This window comes from Thermobia domestica, chromosome 7 (assembly GCF_964235325.1).
Source record: "Thermobia domestica chromosome 7, izTheDome1.hap1.1, whole genome shotgun sequence".
NCBI lineage: Eukaryota > Metazoa > Arthropoda > Insecta > Zygentoma > Lepismatidae > Thermobia > Thermobia domestica.
In genome coordinates, this window is record NC_137460.1 from 207,571,862 (window position 1) to 207,594,322 (window position 22,461).

The following is a 22,461-nucleotide window of genomic DNA, read 5'->3' on the forward strand; positions in this document are numbered from 1 at the left end:
GATTTTTGAATTCATAATAAATGTTTTGTTCACAGAACAACATTGTCACTTACGTAAATTTGTTACTAAGATATACTTTGTCAAACTTTTGTTGAATTAAACACTGTACCACCACCATAGATAATTAAGTATTAATATCAATAATTATGTTGTTGTAATTCTATATGCAGTAAACTCTCGATTACTCCCCATTCCCGTTCCTCTTGGAGTTCGAATATTGGTTTAAGAAACCTTTTTTTCAAATACTATCAGTCTGTAATTTTCCCTCAGAGTCAGTGACAATGTTTCGCAACCATACAGCACAACAGGCATGATTATCGTTTTAACAGAATTCGCGTCAGCAAAAGATTTTTAACTGGATAATAACATGAAATCCCTGCTTTCAGTTGCCATCAATTTTTTTGTGATTATGGTTTTGGTCTGTTAACAATGATTCTAGATATTTGAAAGTATCCACTTTGTCGAAAGAAAATATTATTTGGTATTTTAACGCATCCATAAAATACAGTATTACGATCCCAGCAAACTTCAATTTATTTAGTTTTCTCTGCATTTACTTTTAAGCCCATATCTCTGCAAGCGTTAAGTAAGATTTCTGCATTCCTTTCTATTGTTCTCTCATACCCTATTAAATTTACATCATAAGCATACGCCATAACCTTGTAAATACAATTCAACTCTAGGACCTGATTCCTGTCTTTGATTTTCCTTATAGTGTTCTCCAGAACAAAGTTAAATAATAATGGCGACAACGCATCTCCTTCTTTCAGGCCATTCTGAACGTGAAAGCTCGTGAACAAGAATTTCTCTACTCGAACCTTACTTTGGAATTGATTTAAACCTATCCTAATTAATCTACTTTTTCGGTATTGCAAATTCTGTAAGCATGTTGTACAATGTTTCCCTCCTATCCTAGTCTAAAGTCAATAATTGATGTGCCAGAATATTGTATTCCCATTCTTTTCAAGTATTAGTTGAATAATAAATATCTGGTCGATAGTTGATCGATTTTACCTACACCCGCTCTCATAATCTCAAATAATTTCATCTCTGTATGGAGTCAATCTTGCTAATAGAATGTGTAAGAAAATTTATTGGATATTGACAGAAGAGAAATGCCTCAATAACTAGTTCTGTTGCTTTTTTTCTGAACTGGAATAATGATTGATTCTTTTCACTCTTATGGTAATTCCTCCTTGTTCCAGATAACGAGAATGAGTTTGTGTATCTTGCTCTACAATTCCCCCTCCCCCAGATAAAATTAGGTCAACCAGAATTTCGCATATACCCGGAGATGTGTATTTCTTTAATTTTAACAGCGATTTCTATTTGTCTGGTTAGGTTCTGAAATATACGGTTATGCTGTATGGATTTCACCTTCTCCACGCACATTAATTTTTGGCTATGTGCTAAGCAAATCGTCAGAAAAATCTTTCCATCTATTTAAGATGCTAATCTGATCAGTGAGATCTGATCCTTTAGCTTTCTTTAATATATAAGCAAGAAATTGATAGCCTTTCTGAAGTCCATTGATGCATTTATACATGTCCAGAATGTTTTTATTTTTTACTATTATCTTCAAGTTAATTAATTTTAGCTTTCAAAAATCGCGTTTCTTTGTTCTAAAAGTTTTGGAAGTTTCCGCCAGATGACAGTGAAATTTTATGTAGTTATTTCGTTCGAATTTTGTAGCCAACGCTGTTTCTTCTGTTTTCTCTTCTCTGCTAATTTAGTGCATTTCTGGTTGAACCATGCTTTGTTCCTACGTATTTCTGCGTGTCCCAATATTTCTTTTGCTGAAATCTTAATGTTTTCTCTAATTTGAACCAAGTATCCTAAACACTAGTGCACTCCGAACCTTCTAAAACAGAGAATCTATTCGACACTTCAATCTGGCTCCCCTCTCACCTGACTCTCCTCTAATTTCTTTAAATTAAACCGCTCCGTTTTGAGACATTGAATATTTCCTTTATTCAACGATAGTCTCTCTCTTATTATCATAATCAACTCTTCTGAACGACCAAACATCAGTTGTGCTAGACTGTTTTCTTCTATCTACTAAAACGTGATCGATTTGATAATGTGTTTTTCCGTCTGGTGAGGTCCAAGTATATTTATGAACGTCTTGATGTGGGAATTTTGTAATCATCACGATAAAGTTTCTGGATGTTGCAAAGTTCAAGAGTCTAACGCCGTTGTCACGACCTTCCTTATGCAGACATTTATTCCCTATAATCGGTTTGAAAATACTCTCTCGTCCTACCTTCCCATTGAAACCACCTAACAGAATTTTCATATGATATTGCAGGAGATGATCAAATACCCGTTCTATTCTTTCGTCAAAACTTTTATTATTATTATTATTATTATTATTATTATTATTATTATTATTATTATTATTATTATCCTTATTTTCTGTTGGGCATGTACGGTACATTTAAAACAATAATATTACACCACCGACCCATATGAGATTTAAAAGAAAATCTATCATTATCAAATTCAACCCATGTAATTGCTGATATTACGTACTCGTTTGTGAACGAAAAGCCCTGATCGTAGTTGGTAATTTTTAATTCGTTCCCCGTAAAAGAACGTAAAATTTCCCGACTTGACTCGTCCATTTGCTTCTCATCTAACTTCCTGATATCCTACTAGGTCATATCTTCTATTTCTAACTCATTCGTTACACATTTTAACGCGCCTGCCCTATAGAGACTTGTTATCTTCCATGTTCCAATTCTCATGTCGATTTTACTTTGCTGAGTTCGTGCCAAGTTATCAGTTCTGATCCGAGGATTCTGCGAATATATCTGAACAAGCCTTTTTTTTAGAGGATGACTTGTTAACCCCACACCAAATCCCCAAGCTGGAGGATCACCCCTTGTCTATCCGCGACTGCTTATTCAGTATATTCTCAGCTAACCTCTATATCCCAGAGGCCTCCTCGATCCACAACCTGAGAACGCGCCGTGCCGTGGTGACAGGAAGACCAGATTTTACAGAAATTAATATATAAGTAGCTACATTTCAGAATTACAATAGGTACTGATTATCCGAACACTGATTTAAAACACACAGGAACGATCAATATGCTCGGATATATGAATGCATATTAAGACTGTGAAACCTTCGACCATAAAAATCGTAAATTAGAGACTAGTGTCAGTGTAGTATTTCATGAATGCATCGTACGTTTGACTATCCGAATGATTCTTGGTGTATCGCGTTGTTTCGTTTTATAGCTACATAGCTTTATCATATTTTTGTACTCTTTACCTGTTCTCTGCCAATAGCAACTGTATGAATTTATAATACAAAACTGAAATACAGAAGAATAAAATTTTAAAAAATGTGGTATTTCGCAGGGCATCTCATGTAAAGGGCGCCTTGTATTCTTCACACCTTCTTTATTAACAATCACTATTTGAAGTTATTATATAAAGCTGGTACACAGGGTGACTAAAACCACTTATCTATAATATGTTTCGTAGGGCGCCTTATGTAAAAGGCGCACCATACCTTTCACGGGTTCTTTACCAATAGTAACTATATATATTTATTGTACAGAACTGTGGTATACAGAAGAGTAAATAAAATCGTTCATCTTTGATGTGGACTCGCAAGGGCTCCTAATGTAAAGAGCGCACTGCACCTTTCACGGGTTCTTTACCAATAAAACTGTAAGAATTTATTACTAAAAACTTGTACCTTTATTTATACTGTGATGTTTCGGTGGGCCAGCACGGGCCTAATGTAGAGTGATCTAGAAGTAACCTTCTTTGTTTGTGCTTAAATCTCGATTTGTACGTTCATCTTTAAATGAGTTGTATATTATGTTGATTACTAACTTTGGTGGTAAATCTCATAAACAACTCTAATATTCCAAAAATTAAAATGATTATTGTAAAATGTAAAACTTAAATAAATAAAAATCATACCTCCATCACGTACTCCTGATCTACACTCTTCCATTTGCACGATGTCGTTCTGCACATATTCATAATTTCTTTCATATAATCAGTTACTTCACATTTTCTTATCCTTCAATCTTATTAAACTAAAAGATCGGAAGACTGGAGAGTCAAAACCAAAAGACATCTTTGGTGATTCTTCTTGCTTCTTGGCTTTATTTTACTAAAGCAGATCTAAGGAAAAAATGCTGAATTTTTGATGTTTAAACATTTAATTCATTACAAGGTAGAACAAACATGGAATTAGATAGCGACATGTGGTTTCTTGCAATTGATTTATCTTTCCACGAATAGGTTCTGCCTTATCCATTAACCCTTAATTTAAACCGGAAGTGGATCAAGTTAAAGATTTCTGGCTTTAATATTTATTCTCATAGAACAAAAATGGTACTATATAACAATCGGTTTTCTGCAGTCGGTTCAGGGTGTCTAAAGAACATGTGATCACAATCCGCAATACACTACCAAAACTGAAAGTGGTTGAAATTTACAACTCCCAATCTCAATACTGATTTCCGTACAGCAAAAGCAGTAGGAGACATCAAGATGCAGTTTTCAGCAATCGAGTCAGCTTCGCAAGGGTAGGTTCTGTCTCCTCCCTTAACCATGTATTCAGTTTGGAAATGGTTCAAATTGACGATTTCCAGTTTCAACCTTTATCGCCATAAAACAAAATCAATGAGTCATAGTGAATAATATTTTTTATATGGATTCAGCGTCCGAGGAAGAGGTCTGAACTTATTAGTCTATTGCAAGTAGTTGTTATAGATGTACTACTTTAAGCTTGAGTGTTGAATTTCCATAGTTTGAAGTCTGCCGTAGTTTCACACTATGAAACGAAACTCACTTGTTTTTACTTTATTTTTTAATTATTATTATTATTAATAATGATAGCTTCTAAACTCTTTTAGTTTTATTACAAGTACAAGAGTAGAATATACCTGCTTATGGAACGTTGAATCCATATCAAAAAGTAATTTCTCATGTCTTAAACGTTTTTGCTATGTGAAAATGTAATGTTGAAACCGGAAGTGCTAAATCTTCAGTATGGCATGCAGGCGGTGGTGGAATCCATCCTTTAGACATTCGATTAATTTCAACAAACTGCTGCTTCTGGCTTTGTCTTACTCTTTTTTGCTGCGTAGAATCTCATTTTGAAATAGGAAATGGCTCAATCTACTACTTGCAATTTCAACAAATTCATAAAGACGCAGATGAGATCTATATCTCAAACAATGAATTTATATTAAAATGTTGGAATCTCACTACCCTGCGAATGTAGAGGAAAATATTTAAAATATTAAATCAAGTGTATTATTTTGCTTGTCTGTGAAATTTTAGTGAAAGTGATAGTTAATTTTGAAGTTCTGCATAGTACTGTGAAATAGTGATGAGCACTGGGAATATTCCCGGTGGGAAGGAAAATAAAAAATGGGAATATTCCCGGATTTTTTCCCCTGGCATATAAATTCCCGGGAAAGAATTTATTTCCATTTCTTTATTTTATCTTAGAATTTATAAGAATCGTATGACTAATTACTTTATTTTCATTTATTATGATTTAATTCTAGGCTTTAAATAATTTGGAGGTTAAAGAAAAAAAAATTGTTGACTGTACTTTATATAACTAATCTTATGATTTATTAGTTCCATTTCCATTTGCACTAAAATGTAGCAAAGTACTAATTTACAAATGATGTAGAACTTATGTAGGAACACAGATGAAGTACAATTAATACACCCCGAATCATCGCACAGTGGTTCAGGATGAGCAAAAACCTGGCCAAACCTATAATTGATTATAAAAATGTACAAAATGCTTCTAAAGTCCCAAATATGTGAGAATTGTTTATTTATAGTACTAAGAATTAACGAACACGTTCATCGTTCGGTTGCACTAGCCTTATCTGCAAGAAAAAGTTAGTAGGAAATGTTTGTAAACACTGATAAAGTACCGGGTACTGCGTATTCGTATGCAATATGCCAGTACACTCACATGTACTAATCTTACTACACTCATACATACAAGTCTTCATTACACTCACACACAAATGAAAAACGAGAATTGATTTCATCAACCACATCTGTACGTCAATCATCACTGTCATAATCAATATCACTGAATGCAGATCGGAGGTCTTCATTATTTTGGCTGTTGGACGCAGCATTGGCTCTTTCCCCTCTTCAATAGTAGTCGTCCTTCGTGTGACAAGCAACGTTTTCTCTTCCCCGAAGCCACGTGCCTAATACTCGAAAGAATGGGATCAGAAGTAATCAGAAGCATATGCAACATGTCCTGATTCGTAATAGTGCGAGAAAATTTGCGCGAGTGATCTTCCTGAAATGCTCGTAAATCTTTATTCCGTCTATTCAGAAAGCTGACCTATTGGTAAAATGGCATTCTGTATCACAGCCAATCCACGAACAAGTATTTTGTGGACATTAGCAGGCATATAGAACCAACTGTAAAGATAAACAAAGAGTTTGGCTGTTTCAAGTGCATAACTGTTAAAAGTCTAGAGATCAATATCAAGTCCAGAGTTGATTACAGATAGTATCACCAATAAATGTGTAATCAGTTGTTCAGAAATCCCGTTATTTGTGAAGATTGGTATGGGTCCACAAAAATCTCCTAGTAGTGTTCCAATCATTGCTTGTTCCACTGCCTTCTGCTTTGGGTCTATCAACAGTAAGGTCTACTTTTTCTCTCAACTGCTTCTAAATCACATGTTTCCGTGAGTAATTGGTGATAACTTGGATAAATGTCTGTGTTGCATGTTTTGGCACCAACTCGTATACAGTTGTATTGGCTTTTGGTTAACTTAGCATCGAGAAATAATGCAAGCACCTCTTCTTTGGTGTACGGTTTGGGTGAAATATTTTGGTCCTTTGCGCTCACAAACGCTTGCCTCATCTTATAAGTTCTACTCGGAATTGTTTCTGTCACTTCATGAAGTACTTTTGCTGCATGTTTTTGTCCTGATGCCCGACGACTCACTTTGGCAGCAAAAGCCAGTTCCTATGTACTTGCAGATGGGTGTAAGATGGAGATGGGAGTCTTTCGTTTTGCTCCGTTTGGTTCTGTCACTAGATTCTCTGAAATCCTTCCATGGACGACCGCCAGGATTTGATAGACGTTCCATCTGTCTCTGGACTGTAAACGTCAATTCACCTTCCTCAAGCCATTCTGTAAGTGTCTTCAGAAGTATGTCATGATTTCTGCCACTCTTATACTGTTTTTGGTACACTTGCTGCAAAACCTGGAAACAGTTCTTCGAATGTTTCACTAACGCGAGCTGGGTGATCACAAAGGCCCAATTGCTTCAAAACCCAAGTCTGGACATTCCGTGTTTGCTTCCTCTGACAATGTCCTTTCATTTATTTCATTTTCTCATAGAGTTGGATATGTCTCGGCTTTATGATAAACTAGACTTCCTGCAAGTAAAAACTAAGAATTATTAATTTCGTTGTATTGTCACCACACACAATCACAAAGAAACATGTATTTCACGAATCCGCATATATTCGCACCTAAACTTCATGAAAAACAATTCACCATGGATTATTCTTTCGGACCATTTCAACAACTCCGCTGGGGAATACTGGGCACTATACTAAATCTCTGTAGTTTTGTGAACCTTCTGTTAACCCAAGTGAGATTTTGCCACATTAACATATTTGTTCGAGGAAATGTACATATGGAAGATACTGCATAGCCATTTTGGATAGTCGCAGTGGTTGAGAAGTATATTGGTGCCATATGCAACAAATGTTTCTTGTAATCACATATTCGTAGGTACCAAGCCATAAACTTGAATGCCAAACACTCTATTTGGCAACTATTTCAGAGACATGCTCACAATGATTAACTTCCACCCTTTCTAACTCACCCATTACATGTTACTCGTGTTCATTTTTTGTATATAGTAAACTTTGGATATTTCTTAACCCATACACTAAACCAGTAACCTTCTAATGCAATTTTCAAAAATTGGGTTTTGGCCAGGTTTTTGCTCGTTCTGAACCACTGTGCATCGTTAGTAATAGATGTCGGTCTGTCTCCTGTCTCTCACTCAAATTTCTGAAGAGGTACTCGGACTTCTCTTACATGTGAATTAACGCATGAAATTTAGAAAAATAGGTAGGAAGAAAGGTCGTGTGTGGAATGTTACATATGGTGATCAGAAAAATGGAAAAACCTGTTGTTGGCAACACGTCAGATGTATGGGTTGGCAGTGGTGTCGTGCCGCCCGCAGCGCCGGACCGCTGGTGGTGGTGTGTTAGGTCGGTCTTCATACTACGTCAGGCGCAGTGGAACAGCAATGCCCAGTGGCTGCAGCAGACGGAGGTAGTGTAAAATGGGAGACCTCTCAGATTTTCAAAGAGGCAAATTGTTGGTGCGCGATTAAGTGGAGTGAGTGTGACGGCAGTGGCTACTGTGTTAGGTGTGTCGCGTGGGACAGTGTCGAAGGTGATGACGGCCTACACAACACACGAGAAAACCACATCGGGGAAGCGGAACAGTGGGCAGAAGAAAATCATGAGTGACAGGTCACGCCGGGTATTAAAGCGCATTGTCACGCAGAACCGTCGTGCCACTGCGGAGCAAGTGACGAAGGAACTCAATCAGCACCTCCCCCACCCTGTTTCGACAATCAAAGTCCGCCGCGAATTACATGACATGAACTTACGGGGTCGTGTTGCACGGGTCAAACCGCTCATCAGGGACCATAACGCTTTCGCACGCCGCAAATGGTGCCGCGACCATGCAACTTGGACTGTTGAGGACTGGAAACGTGTGATATGGTTGGATGAGTCATCCTTCACCCTATTCCCAACCACGGGCCGTGTTTGTGTGGAGAACGCCCAAAGAAGCTTATGATCTGCAGTGTCTCCGCCCAACTGTGAAACATGGCGGCGGCTCGGTGATACTGTGGGCCGCCATATCATGGTTTTCATTGGGTCCTGTGGTCACACTTAGCGGACGAATCATTGCCAACGATTATGTCGCAATTTTAGGAGACCACTTACATCCTATGGTCCGGATGTTGTTCCCGGACAATGACGCCATCTTCCAGGATGATAATGCACCCATTCACACAGCTGGCGTTGTTGCAGCGTGGTTTGAGGAACATCGGGATGAAGTTCAACACCTCCCCTGGCCCGCCCAATCCCCAGAGCTCAACATAATTGAACATCTGTGGTCCGTCTTGGAAACACGACTCCGGCGACGATTTCCAACTCCAGCCTCTCCCACAGAACTAGCCGATGCCCTGCACGAGGAATGGTGTAAAATTCCACTTGCTACCATTCACGACCTCTATGCCTCCATCCCACGTCGCATCAAGGCTGTTCTGAAGGCGAAAGATGGCCCGACACGATATTAATCTGGTAAGTTGCAATTTCGTTCAGGTGTTTCCATTTTTCTGATCACCATCTGTACGTGCTAAATGATAAAGATAATTCAGTATCTTGCAAATTTTGTGAACATAAATATGTATGCGCAAATGTTGATAAATTGGTGAGACATGTATCTTCTGGCAGTTAGCCAATCTAATTTACATTAAAAATTTACATTTAAAAATTTATTATGTTTATAATATGAGTAGTAGAGTGAAGTTTAGAAAATCCACTTACTTATAAATTTAAACTGTTCAGCGGTGTAAAAATATATGGACTTACTATACCATTTTACCACATATTTACTTTCATAAAACATTGTAACATTTATGCGTACTCTCTAAATATAATAAAATATTAATAAAGTAATATAGTACCGTTCATAATATACATTTTAAAGAATCCTCTGGAGACAACTGTAATAATATACTGTGATAAAAAAACGAATTTAACTTTGAAATCATAATATAGTAATAGAATGCAAGTTTCTTTGTGATTGTACATAAATTCTCGGATAAATTCCCATTTTGGGAATCTTCCCAGGAATATTTCCGAAAAATATCTTCCCTGGAATCTACCCATCCCTACTATGAAATCAATGCAGTGATATACATGTATATCTCTTACCGGTTTTGCTCTATGAAAATCAGTATTCAAATCGGTAGCAGTATATTTGAATCACTTCCGGTTTTGGTAGGATGTTGATAGAACCTACTCTCTGGAAGCCGAATCGATTGCCAAAACTGCATCTCGATATCTCTTACCATTTTTACTTTACGGTAATCAGAATTAAAACCAGTAGCAGTAATAAATTTCAAGCACTTCCGGTTTTGGTCGAGTCTGGAGACTTGTGATAATATGATCTTTTAAGACCCTAAATAGTTTGCAAAAAACTGCTTGTCGCTATCTAATTCCATTTTTGATCTATAGCGATAAATATTGAAACCGAAAATGCTTAATTTCAACTATTTTTGGTTTGAATAGAGGGCTAACGGAAGAGATGGAATCTCTCTTAGAAAACTGAATCGATTAAAAAAAAAAAAAAAAAAAAAAACGCATCTCGATATCTTTTACCGTTTCTGCTCTGATACCTGTCGACAGACGGACGGACGGACAAACCCGTTCTACAAGACTTCCGATTCTTACACACAGCATAATTTGAAAGCCTAAAATTAAAAGTTACTTCTTGTACAATGAGAAATACCAAAGTACTGCTGTTCATACATTACAGACTCTTGGGAATATTTCTGCAATTTTTATGTATTTTTAAATTTTTATAATAAACAGAGTGCTTTAATGATAGCTGAAGATCGTACAAAATGGCGACAACACATTAGACGTGTGACTAGCGAAGTCAATGGGGTCACGACGCTCAGAAATTAGTAAAATAATGGATGACATAATTTTTACAATTTTATTCAAGTCCCGGGTATTTAAGAGCTTGTCAAGGGTTGATAGATACTTTCAGATATTTTTCTAAGTTACTTACCTTCTTAAAATTCATTTTTAATCATATTAAGATATACTGAAATAGATACTTATTTAAATCAGAAATCGACAGCCTAAAATTCAAGATATAATGGTTTATGTATAGCCAATGCTCTATCAGTTCGAGGAAAACATGCACAGTACATATAGGAGAGTCCTAATATGGGATCGCTGGTTACATTTTCAACAACCTTTTCATCACCGAGGTGATATGACACAGGGCGTTCCGCTTGAAGTAAAATTCAACCCACGATTCAACTTCGTCCTTCAGAGGAAATCAAATCTGAAACCACGAGCGTTAGGCTCTCACTCCAATAGTTTGTGTGCCACCGTCTCCTTTAGCCTAGCCGGCATATTCGTGGGATTAAAACTTAAAGATTTTATTTCATTTTTCCTAATAATAAACAGTCACGCTAACAGATGTCACTGCTTTCACTACCGTTTGCTGATCAATGATTAAGTCAACACGTTATTTGTTGGTTGGATTAGAGTTTAGCTTTCCTTTCACCAGAGAGGCTACATGAGACAATGTTGTGTTAACTGCATAAATATTGTATGGAGTTTTGGGTCATAGGTGAGTACATGTAAACAATTAGAGCTTTTAATTTAACTTGTGCAGTGGCCCGATGGGAACAACCAGTATTAATAATAACAATACTGACCTTAAGAAACGAGGTAACAGGGAAATGTCATTCAACGACAAGAACACAAGTAAGGAATGGAATCGATGATAAAATCGCGTTTGTTTCTTCGTTTCTGTTCGGTCTCCTGCTGACAAAGAATATTTCAATGTACTCTCCGACATTAAAGCGGGAATAATAATATTAATAAAAAATAAATAAAAGTAACATGTCTACCAATCTGAAAGGCAAGAAGATTGAAAACGTATTGTGAAATGAAATTATCTTTTCTAGGAAAGAGACAAGAAAGCCTACATTATGCTTTAAAATCTTCTATTTTGTGTTTTGGATGTACAATATTTCAATTTACAAATATCACATCATACATTACATAAACAGGTTTCCTCTTAAAGAAACTAAAGAATTCAAATCCAAAGAACAAAAATAGAAGTACAACTTGATTTTTTTTATATAAAGCCGACAATACGTTACAGTGTGTCTGTCCATATATTCAACAATTACTTCATCAACTGTTTCAGTCAAATATGCTAACATGTCTCCTTGAAAATTCTTAAGAACAAGAGGTCTGACATCTATCCATCGCACCCCGAAACAAAAAAGAATAGTGCACAGCAAGGTGACCAGGCATATCAATTTTAGCCAATGTCATGTGTTCAAAGAATAAAACTCGAATGTGTATGAATCCTTGCCTTTCGTTAATTACAATTTGGTAGATTTAATATCAGGTATAATCGTATTATTTGAAAAAAAAAAAAAAATCACATTTTAATCAGTGAGCATACTTCTGAATTCAAACTATCAAACCTTAATGCAACATTAGAAAAATGAATACGGTATGATGCCTGATCTTCCATAAGCTCCCAGAACTCTTTTCTTCGAAGAAAAAAAAATGCATAGTACATCATCTCTATTAACAAAAGAAGTTGTAAGTGAATGGCTCTTTTTTTCACTTTCCTCCAAGAAATGCCGCACGACATTGTTCTTACTGAAATGACGCAGCTTTTGTATTGAAAATGTTAATAAGTTGTATAACGTCCACTCCTTTGCTCGTTTGTAAACTTAAATTAACAAAAATACACTGTAGACTGCCGATTTATCTCGCTTACATATACAGTGGATTAAACTGTCGGTTGCTAATAGAAATTAGGAACTTAATTGTTACCAACATTAAGAAAAGAAATAAAGAAACAACAGAATACAGAATGCACAGAAATATTTCTATTCAAAACATTTAAAAAGGCTGTAGAATATCTTATTTCCGTAACCTCACAAAATGTCAAATAACATGAAGCTTCCAGACGTAACATATTTAACAAGTCATAAGAAAAATTCCTTTTTTTTTTAAGTTGTTTAGATCTTTCCTAAAATTCACATTATTAAAAACATGCCAAATAGAGAATGGATAGTACATAATAATCCAAACATAATTCAATCTCCGAAACAAGCTGTAGAAGATATCCGATACTCATGAAACAATAACGTTAGCTACATTTCAGTAAAAGAAAGAAAGAAGAAAGCTGTGTATTGTTCATTCATTTAAATCCTAATTCACACAAAATGGAAGTCAGCTCGTTGTTTACAACTTACCTTCAAAATAATCACAATTAGAATCTCTAGAATTTTGTTACGCAGTAGCTCCATTTCAGAACATTCGTTCAAAATTCTCATGCGCGCATGTAAGACTAGTTAAGTCAAAAAAACAAGAAACAAAATACAGCAACGTGTTATGCATGGAAAGGGTCCCCACCCTGGTGTGTGCCTAAATAAGTCAGTGACAAATTTTACGAATTGAAAACTGTTATGTTCTTACTGAGATTTTTCTTTTTTTCAAGAACTTAAAATCATATTTTGTCAACAAGTGCTATTACTAACTTATCAGATTAATCCACACACGTGAAAATTCTAAAACACACGTGGTGTTTCATAACCCACCTTAAACTATTCGACACTAGAAAAACATCAAAACCTTTCATTCCATGCACTTCAGAAAGTGCGAAAAACAAACTTACCGCGGAAACTTCCAAAAGAGTTACACACATCATACAATGGACAAGTATGACAGAAACAAAGAAAAAAAAATCTTGGAATGTCGTGGCACATGCGAAATTTGTGGCAACGTGATAACCTGAGGGAAAAAAATCAATATACCTGGTAGCTTCGACAGTAGAGAGACCACTGGCAAGCACGACATCGCGCTTCGAGTTCCCGCTAGTCTAGTAGCAAAATTTTTAAATATTTCTATTATTATCATGAAACAACACATGATAACTCTCTTGCTCAGTGTGGACTACGACTGGTCACCCTAATAGAGCTTTTCTTCTTTCTTTAGTTGTTACGCTACAAACATACATCGCATATATTAAGATATTTAAATTTCAACATAACACTTATAAAAGAATACCAGTGTTGTCTCTTCAGTTACAAGGCTACGAAGTCATGTAAATATACAGATCTAAGTAGAAAATATACCTGCAAAATCTGAGTATTTCATAGTTAAAATGATGTATTCATTGCGTAGTCTAATATTTTATTTATTTATTTATTTATTGAACAAATTCCCAGATACAGCATAACTTTGCCATTTTACACAGGGACATGCTAACAAAAGAAAGAAAAAAAAACAAGATAACAATAACAACAACATAGAAAAAAGAGTAAGAGTAAAACTATTCCGTCAAAGTTCGCTTAATTGCTCTTTCAAACACTGGGTAGCTCGAAAATATGTCCACATCAGTTGTTACTTGATTATAAAAGTTTGGTATTCTATAAAAAAGAGACCTCTGTATAACAGCCAACCTAGGACGGGCAAGATGGAATAGGTGGGTATTCCGGGTGATGCGGGAAGGGACACGTAAAGATAGTTCCTGAAGTAATATTTCCGATCTTAAGTTTCCATTAACTATTTTATGTAGATATTTCAGGTCAGAGATAGTTCTGCGTACTTCAGGAGTCTGAATATTGGCAACCAGTCCAGTAATTAAAGGCCTGACCAAATACTTACACACAAAAAAGCCTGTTTCTTAAATAATGTTATGATTTACAACATAATAATCCCTCTTCCTTTCATGCAGACGCAATAACAAATCATGTCTCATATCTAATACAGTTTTAACTCCATTCGAAATAAAAACACATCTACGAAATTACTTATCTCGCGTATGGAGAGCACATTGTAGTATCAATTTACTCAGTTAGTTATGTTTCTTTCAATTTTTCTTCAAATATTTCGAATTGGGCATCCATCATTTACCCTTAGGAGAACTATTTTTATTTTTATTTTATTTTTTACTTTTTTTTCTCACAACACGAACTTCACACTGTCTTTGTGTGTCACAACAACAGTAATAAAGTATATTACAAAAATTTTACGATCGCTTTTCGAATAATGATATCATGCCCTTATTTTTTCCCCTTTAACATATAACATCATAATGTATGTAACAATTGGGCAACATTGTAGTGATATAAGAAGACAATGTGAAGATCGCGTTGTGGAAAGGGATTTAAGCAACTGTGTGCCCCTGAGAATAAATGGTCGATAATCTTATTCGAAATATTAGAGGAAAAATGAAAAGGTATATTACTAGATAAGAAATTTGATTCTGTTTATGAAAGTCTGTTTGTGTAAGATTTCTTTACATGAGGCACAAAGAGATATCACTCAAAATTATTCCTAAGTGAAACGAGCACGACATATTCAATTGCTAAACTGCGATCCTTTTTCAAATCGGCGTAGAATGAGTTATGCATTGCTCGGAAAGTAATATCATACATTCTATTCTGAAGCGACCTATGTTGAAGCGCGCTCTATACGTTTGGATCGATGATGGTGTAAGTCAACTACCGAGCGAGTGATTGCTCAGTTGTCTCCGATCTTTCGAAGGTGAAGGACGGACGATTTCGTAAACCTCTTTTTCGTTTCTTGTCCAAGTCGCGATGCAGCGCTCACTGGATAAAAGTTACGCGATCAAGTTTTGTATGAAACTCAACAAGTCTGCAGAGGAAACTTTTCCAGTGATTCAACAGACCTTCGGGGATGAGTCTTTTATCACAAAGGCAAGTCTACAGATGGCACACGGCATTTCTGAAAGGTCGACGACGAAGTCCGTGCCGGACGCACGTAAAACTCCTTAAACGACGATAATGTGACTATTGTAAAGGAACTTTTGCAAACAGACCGTCAAATGAGTGTTCGTTTAATGTCCGACATACTAAATATTCCAAAAACTATGTCAACGAGACTGTGACCATGGATTTGCATATAAGTAAGATGTGCGCAAACCCTATCCCAAGAATTCTGGCCCACAACCAAAAATCTCGCCGATTGGAAAATTGTCAAGACGTTTCGAAAATGTGTGCAAATGAGTTTCACTTTTTGGACAATGTTATCACGGGTAATGAAACATTGATATTTTTAGTCTCGACTTCGCTTTCGCAGAGTTCTTTTTGTTTCCCCGTTTGAAATCGCCTCTAAAAGAACACCGTTACGGAATAATTACCGACGCGAAAGCAGCTTGTGAAATGGCTTTAAACGCACTTCCTACACAGGACTTCCAAGATGCATCGCAGATTGGAAATCCCACTGGCAAAGATGTATCGATGCAGAAGGACAATATTTTGAAGAACTACAATGTATTATTATTTTATAAATAAATATTCTTTCCCATACTTGTAGACTTGGTGACATTAGTTTCCGGAGAGACCTTATATGTGTCCGACGAATCATATTTGTCTTTGTAACTGATTTCCTTTTATGCTGATTTGAGTCTCCATAAAGGATAATCTGGCATATTGAAATATTGGTTGTTACGTCTTTGTTCTCCATAGAATATGTGCCAAATGTAGTATTTCTTAACGCTTGATAATAATTCCCTCTAAGTGTAATAAGTTATGTATGCAACAATGATGGAAAAATATAAAAATCTGTTAACTAAATTGTGCGGAATCAAATTCCAGGATAGGGAAACAACTTATTTTTTTTCCCGATATATTAGAATTGCTCATGTGAATAATATATGATATGGTAAGCTATGACTTGACAAGAAAGGAAAAAAAAAAAAAAAAACTATTTTCAGAAACTTTCGTGTAAAATTTCCATTACTTGGAAGTCCAACAGTGGGCTTTGAGGACTGGAAACGATGATAAAATATAAGTAAACAATGATGAAAGCACGAAACGAGAAAATGAAAAGAACAAAAAGACCATCTTGAAAATCCTCCGGTCACGAATGGTCTACCATACAGGTTTATATGACTTGGGATCAAACCACGTACCGTGCATTTCAATAATGAGTGGACCAATATTGAACGTGCAGCGACCTTAAGAGAGCTGTAAAATTAACGATACACTAACCTCGAACTCCACTTATGCATTCGTATTATTAATTTATTCGTATATGTTTCGATGAGTGCTTTTCATCATCATCAGTACGTAAGTGATAAGTACATTTATATAGATATAGATAAATCTATACATTTATATTTATTTGTCGACTCACATAGTGATAAATTCTCAGTTTTTGTAACCGTTGTGTGACTAGGAATTTCACGAACCCATCAGGTGATCTATTGAAGTATTAATTTCAGAAGTGTTTTGTTGTTAACGTAGTATATATAAGAACTGAAAACATCATTATGCGCGTCTCCGTAATCCAGCTGAATTTGACAACTGTGTTGACGAAACAATATCTCAAAGGACGCAATCAGTGAAGGCTTTCAATTTAACATTGCTAAAATATGGATTCTTAGAACGTATGGTAAGCATGCTTCAATATAGTTATAGTATTGAGCTAATTGTAGTTCTTAATGCAGAGTAAAATTTACAATATTTCGTTACATACACGAATAACTTTTCACGAGGATTCATTAATCTTTATACATGGCTGTACATTTAAGATTTTGAAATGCCTAATGTCATTCATAAACTTTACTTTGTATATAATTTGAAATGTTCATCCATACTACCTGTATAACAATAGGCATATGAAGATCTAATGTACAACCATGTGTGAAAATTAATGAACCCTCTTTAAACGTTACTCATGTACGTAACCGAAATATAAGAAATTTTACTCCGCATAAAGGAAAATGAAATGAAATGAAATCTTTGAGTTTTACATCCCACGGTTATGCCGGTAAGGCTAACAGTGAAGATGAGAAATGAATGAAGAAAGTGGGAGAATCCCGAGAAAACCCACAAGCACGGTGTTTGTCCACCACAAAGTCCACACGGCGCGATCTGGGATCGAATCTGCATAAAGAAATACAAATAAGTGAGTACTGTTGTTATACTATTAGAATGCTTTGTAAACATACTTTTCTGTTTACTGCGTCTAACATTTAATGTATTATTAGCTACCGGTAACTGTACTGTTTTAGTGTTACCTGATTTCTTCCTCAATTTCACAAAGTGCCTCTTACCTCTACAGAGTTTACATATTCATAACTTAAATAAATAAACAAATAAAAATCTATAAAACATAAAAAAAAATGAGGATTCTAGTGCAAGGAAGTTATATTATTACAGGAAGAAGTTTTTATTTTATTTTTATTTATATTATTATTATTATTAATTACCTTCACTTCTGTTTACCATGCACACGAAATAAACAAGATAAAATTCTGAGAAGTGAGGTAAGTTGCCGAGATCTGCTGAGGATATAAATTACAAGCATGCGTCAATTTGTAACTTTAGTAAACTGCTGAAATACGTAACGAAACGGGATAGATACGGGAAACACTGTGTTTTCATTCATCAGTTCTTTCCACATGTTTTGACAGCGTTAAATTTTCAGTCTCACACTCTTTAAAACCTCAACCGAACTTCGTACACAAGGTTGCTGAATTCAGCCGAAATACAGAAGAAATTCTATAAATAAAAGGTATAAACAGCATTCCTGTCATTATTCTGTACCCCAGCATGTTTAACAATTGCATGACAATTTATGATATTCGAGTATCTTTGGTATATCCCTGTCATGTTGACAGCATACATATATGTATGTTAATCCAAATGTCAATAAATAAGTATTAAAAATAAACAATGGCACATCAGAGGAAAACTCTAAAATATAGGACGTGTCATGACTCAACGTAGGAACGGACGAGTGAAGCACACTATTTTCAACTAGTTCTAAACAAATGCATAACATAAGTTACAATAGCAATAAGTTACAATAGTATTAGACTCGTGTAAAGAAGTGGACTAGATTTATTAATTAAGGAATACACGAATTTAATGAGAAGTCTGTGTATCTATATCTACACCTAAATGGCTAGCAGAAAATAATTCTTTGGTATCACACGTTCAATATTTGAAGCTGCTCAGATCTATTGTAAGTTATTAAATTACTCGACCTATCCACGATGGAAGTTTTTTCTAACTCTAAACATTTAGATTTCCTGAACTGCATATTATACACCAGCAAAAACTGTCAAACAATGAGCGGATGCTGCGCCCTACGCGGGCACACTCATATTGTAATTGGTAGATACTGACATCTCTTGCAATCAGTAGTTACATTGTTTACCCTTGTAGGTTGTTTAATGGATCAACTTACTTGTTACAGACGTATGCAATAACAAGAGAGATTCAATACGAGATTCACATCAACTTCTTTTTGAGTTTATGGACGTTAAAGCTCTCCAGCAGGTAAAGAATCATGAGTTCCGTCAATGCTGCATTCTAATATTAAGAATATTAAGAACATAACAATTTGTAAATTCAATTAAAAAAAAAAAGAAAAAAAAAAACGCTACTAACCTTCAAATATTCGTGAAATCAAAGTTGCGAATGAATGTATTATGTAAATGGTTGGATTTCCAACTGAATATATCATTGCAAAAAAGAGAAACTAATCGAAGACTCTAGGAATCGAAATTGCAACCTATCATTATATGGCAAGCTAGGAATATACATCAATCCTTATTAACAAGATAAAAAAAAGTAAAATCATGAGAACAAGATTTTTAAATAAATTTGAAATATCCTTCACACTTCAACCTAACCAACATTAATTGTGAATTTACTGAATTAAAAATTAAATTCAAAAGTTTTGCGTACATAAAATATAGGACAAAAAAAAATCATGGGGGACGACACCTCTTTAAAGCTAAACATGGAATACATTTTGAGCGTAAGTAGGGATAAACGTTTAAAAAAGAGCACAGATACCCTTAACCTAAAACCGAATCAATAGCACATGAATCGAACTACGTTTTAATAATTTATTCAACAGAGTGTAACACGTCTGTACATTTTCGCACTGGGAGTCAAAAAACTGAGGTGTGGCTGGCCAACGAACGTTGGATTTAGTTTTACAGAACAAGTATGTTTTATTTTGAAAACTCTAACATACTACATCTGTTTCAACTTCTGCAAAACTACTCAGTGTAAATATCAATTTCTTTATTTTTAGACTTTAAATCTGCTCCTTGCTTTGCTAATTTAACTGGTCCTAATAGTTGAAAATGTTTTTCATGAATAAGTAACTCCGGATTACCTTTATACAAATCTGCGATTCCTAATTCATAATACCGTCAGAAACTGCTATACATAATCAAGTTTCTGCTTTCATCGTAAGGCAACACACCAGTTAACACACACACGGAATAAAGTTGAAATAGGCAACATAATTATTACCAGCATAAAATGAATTTATATACGAGAAATAAGTCAACCTGTCACCTTATCAATCATTAGAAATAATGATAATTAATTTTCGTCGTTTGGGTGCAAATCTGCATCACAACACCAAACTTATCCGCCAACAAATACAATACACCTTCCTGTATTTAGATTAAACCATATTCCAGTTTTGTTACGAGTATTTGAGTGAGATGTAACAAGGCTGAGTAACAACAAAGAACTTTGCCCCGCCGGCCTTCATACAACAATAAACATCAATCTCTACGATGCTGTCTTCTAACAGTTAATATTTTTACTGATACCAAACTCTGTCTTCGACATATGTATCTTCTACTTATTCGGCACAAATTACAAATACCACCAACACCACAGAGAATAGTCATTTAACAAAAAGAGCCGTGCATGGAATACAATATTGAAACACAACTACCTTCATAAACATCACGGTGAACTTTTCTGGAAACTATGTATTGGATTTCCTTCTACAGCTACAAGCAACTTTGGCCATGAGTGTACGTTAAAAGCAATAACGCGCAAATATATATCAATATAACCAAAAGAGAGCTCAATAAACTAACTACCCAAATATCTTTGGTTACAATGTGACTCACTTTTCTATGAACTAATCGAAAGAGCCGTTTCTTTGGTCATGAAAGGTAACCTCAATATAGACTATGTATTTTGCTCTTCAAAACAAAGTAGAGTCTGCTATTATTTACTAAGTTATTTTTTTCTTTTTGTTTTTCGCACGTAATTCAATACAGACGGGCTTTAGAAACTTAATTTACCCTTAGAAAAAGCTGTTTCAGTCAATTAACCGAAATATATGTACACGAGATCACAAATACACCATAGTTACATTTACAGCAATAATGATCATTAGTACGGTAAAAGCGGCTGCGAGGCTAGGCCTTCGATGAACAGGGAATAAGCGGATAAAACTGCGACATAACTGATTAATTACGATCAATAGATTGGCAATACTATAACAATATCACATTATATCGCTATTCTTATTTAAATATGGGTAACCAGAATGTGAACACACAACATTTAAATGTGACTCTTACACTTTGTCACCCATCTTCACCTTCGAAGTCATATAAATGCCAACAATCAGTCCAAAGAGGCCAATAGCACTGCCAAAAATTTCCACAATTAAGATCTTTACGAATAGTGTTGAATTAGCCGCATCTGCTAAAGCTGCTCCAGAGCCGACAATTCCTACAGCAATACCGCAAAATAAATTGACTAAACCAACACTCAACCCAGCTCCGAACATTATATATCCGGCCATCCAATTCTGGTTGCGTATCATTGAATTCACCTTCGCTTCTTCATAGGTAAATTCTTCCAGAAGCCCAGATAAGACAATTGCTGTAATTAAGCCATAAATCGCTACGGCTTCGCAAAAGATGACAGAGATAAGATTCTTGGTTTTAATGCGTGGAGCTTTGACACCACCTCCCAGAACACTTACGCCTGTTGTATGAATACCTAAGGCTGCACCAACGACTGATAAAGCAACAGACAAACCAACTCCAACACAGCTCCATAAATACGGAGAAGTCTCTGTCAAAAACCATCCCACACTGACACGTTCACCCTTGCCTGTCAGAACGTAATACAAAACAATTACAGTAACACTGAAAAGCGCTGTCCCAAGGAATGAAGCACCAAGCACAGTTCTCATACTAGCCATGGTGAAAACCAGTAATTACACTAAATAAATATTATATTTATGAAATAAACATTAAAATGTTAATACTACAGTACAGTCTTCGTCTGCTGTCAATAATATTGAACATTTGAAGATCTGAAAAACAACATCACATGTTGCCAGTTCCAATGTTGTTTATTCCGGAGAAACCAATTCGAAAAAGTCAGGTCAGAAAAGAAGGACGTATGAAAACTTTAGAAGAATGGAAATATATCTATGCTTTCGACGCATTTAGAATTTCGTAATTTTTACGGCTCCAACACGTACTTATTATAGCAATTGATAAAGGTAATGACTCTGGGCCACATTCCGTACCTGTACTCGCAATATTCCACCTCAACCTGGCTGAAACCAGCCATTGTAGATGCTAAGACACAAATGACGTGATGTGTGAACTCCAATTTCAGTGGTGGCGCTAGGATCAACTAGGCGGTCAGAACCAGCGTTGCCAATGTGTGTTAATTACACAAAATGTGTTCAATTTTGCCCTGTGTGTGCATTTTGTGTGTAATGCCAATCTGTGTGCATTTTGTGTGCACTTCGGTCAATTCAAAATTTTTATCATTGATGATTTTTGCGAAGTTTCTTTCGT

General features: G+C 35.5%; 1 pseudogene; it reads right to left on the reverse strand.

Annotated features, from left to right (window-relative positions):
• Positions 1–11,794: 11,794 nt before the first annotated feature.
• LOC145690693 (V-type proton ATPase 21 kDa proteolipid subunit c'' pseudogene) lies at positions 11,795–22,256 on the reverse strand (annotated as a pseudogene).
• Between the last annotated feature and the right edge of the window lie 205 nt (positions 22,257–22,461).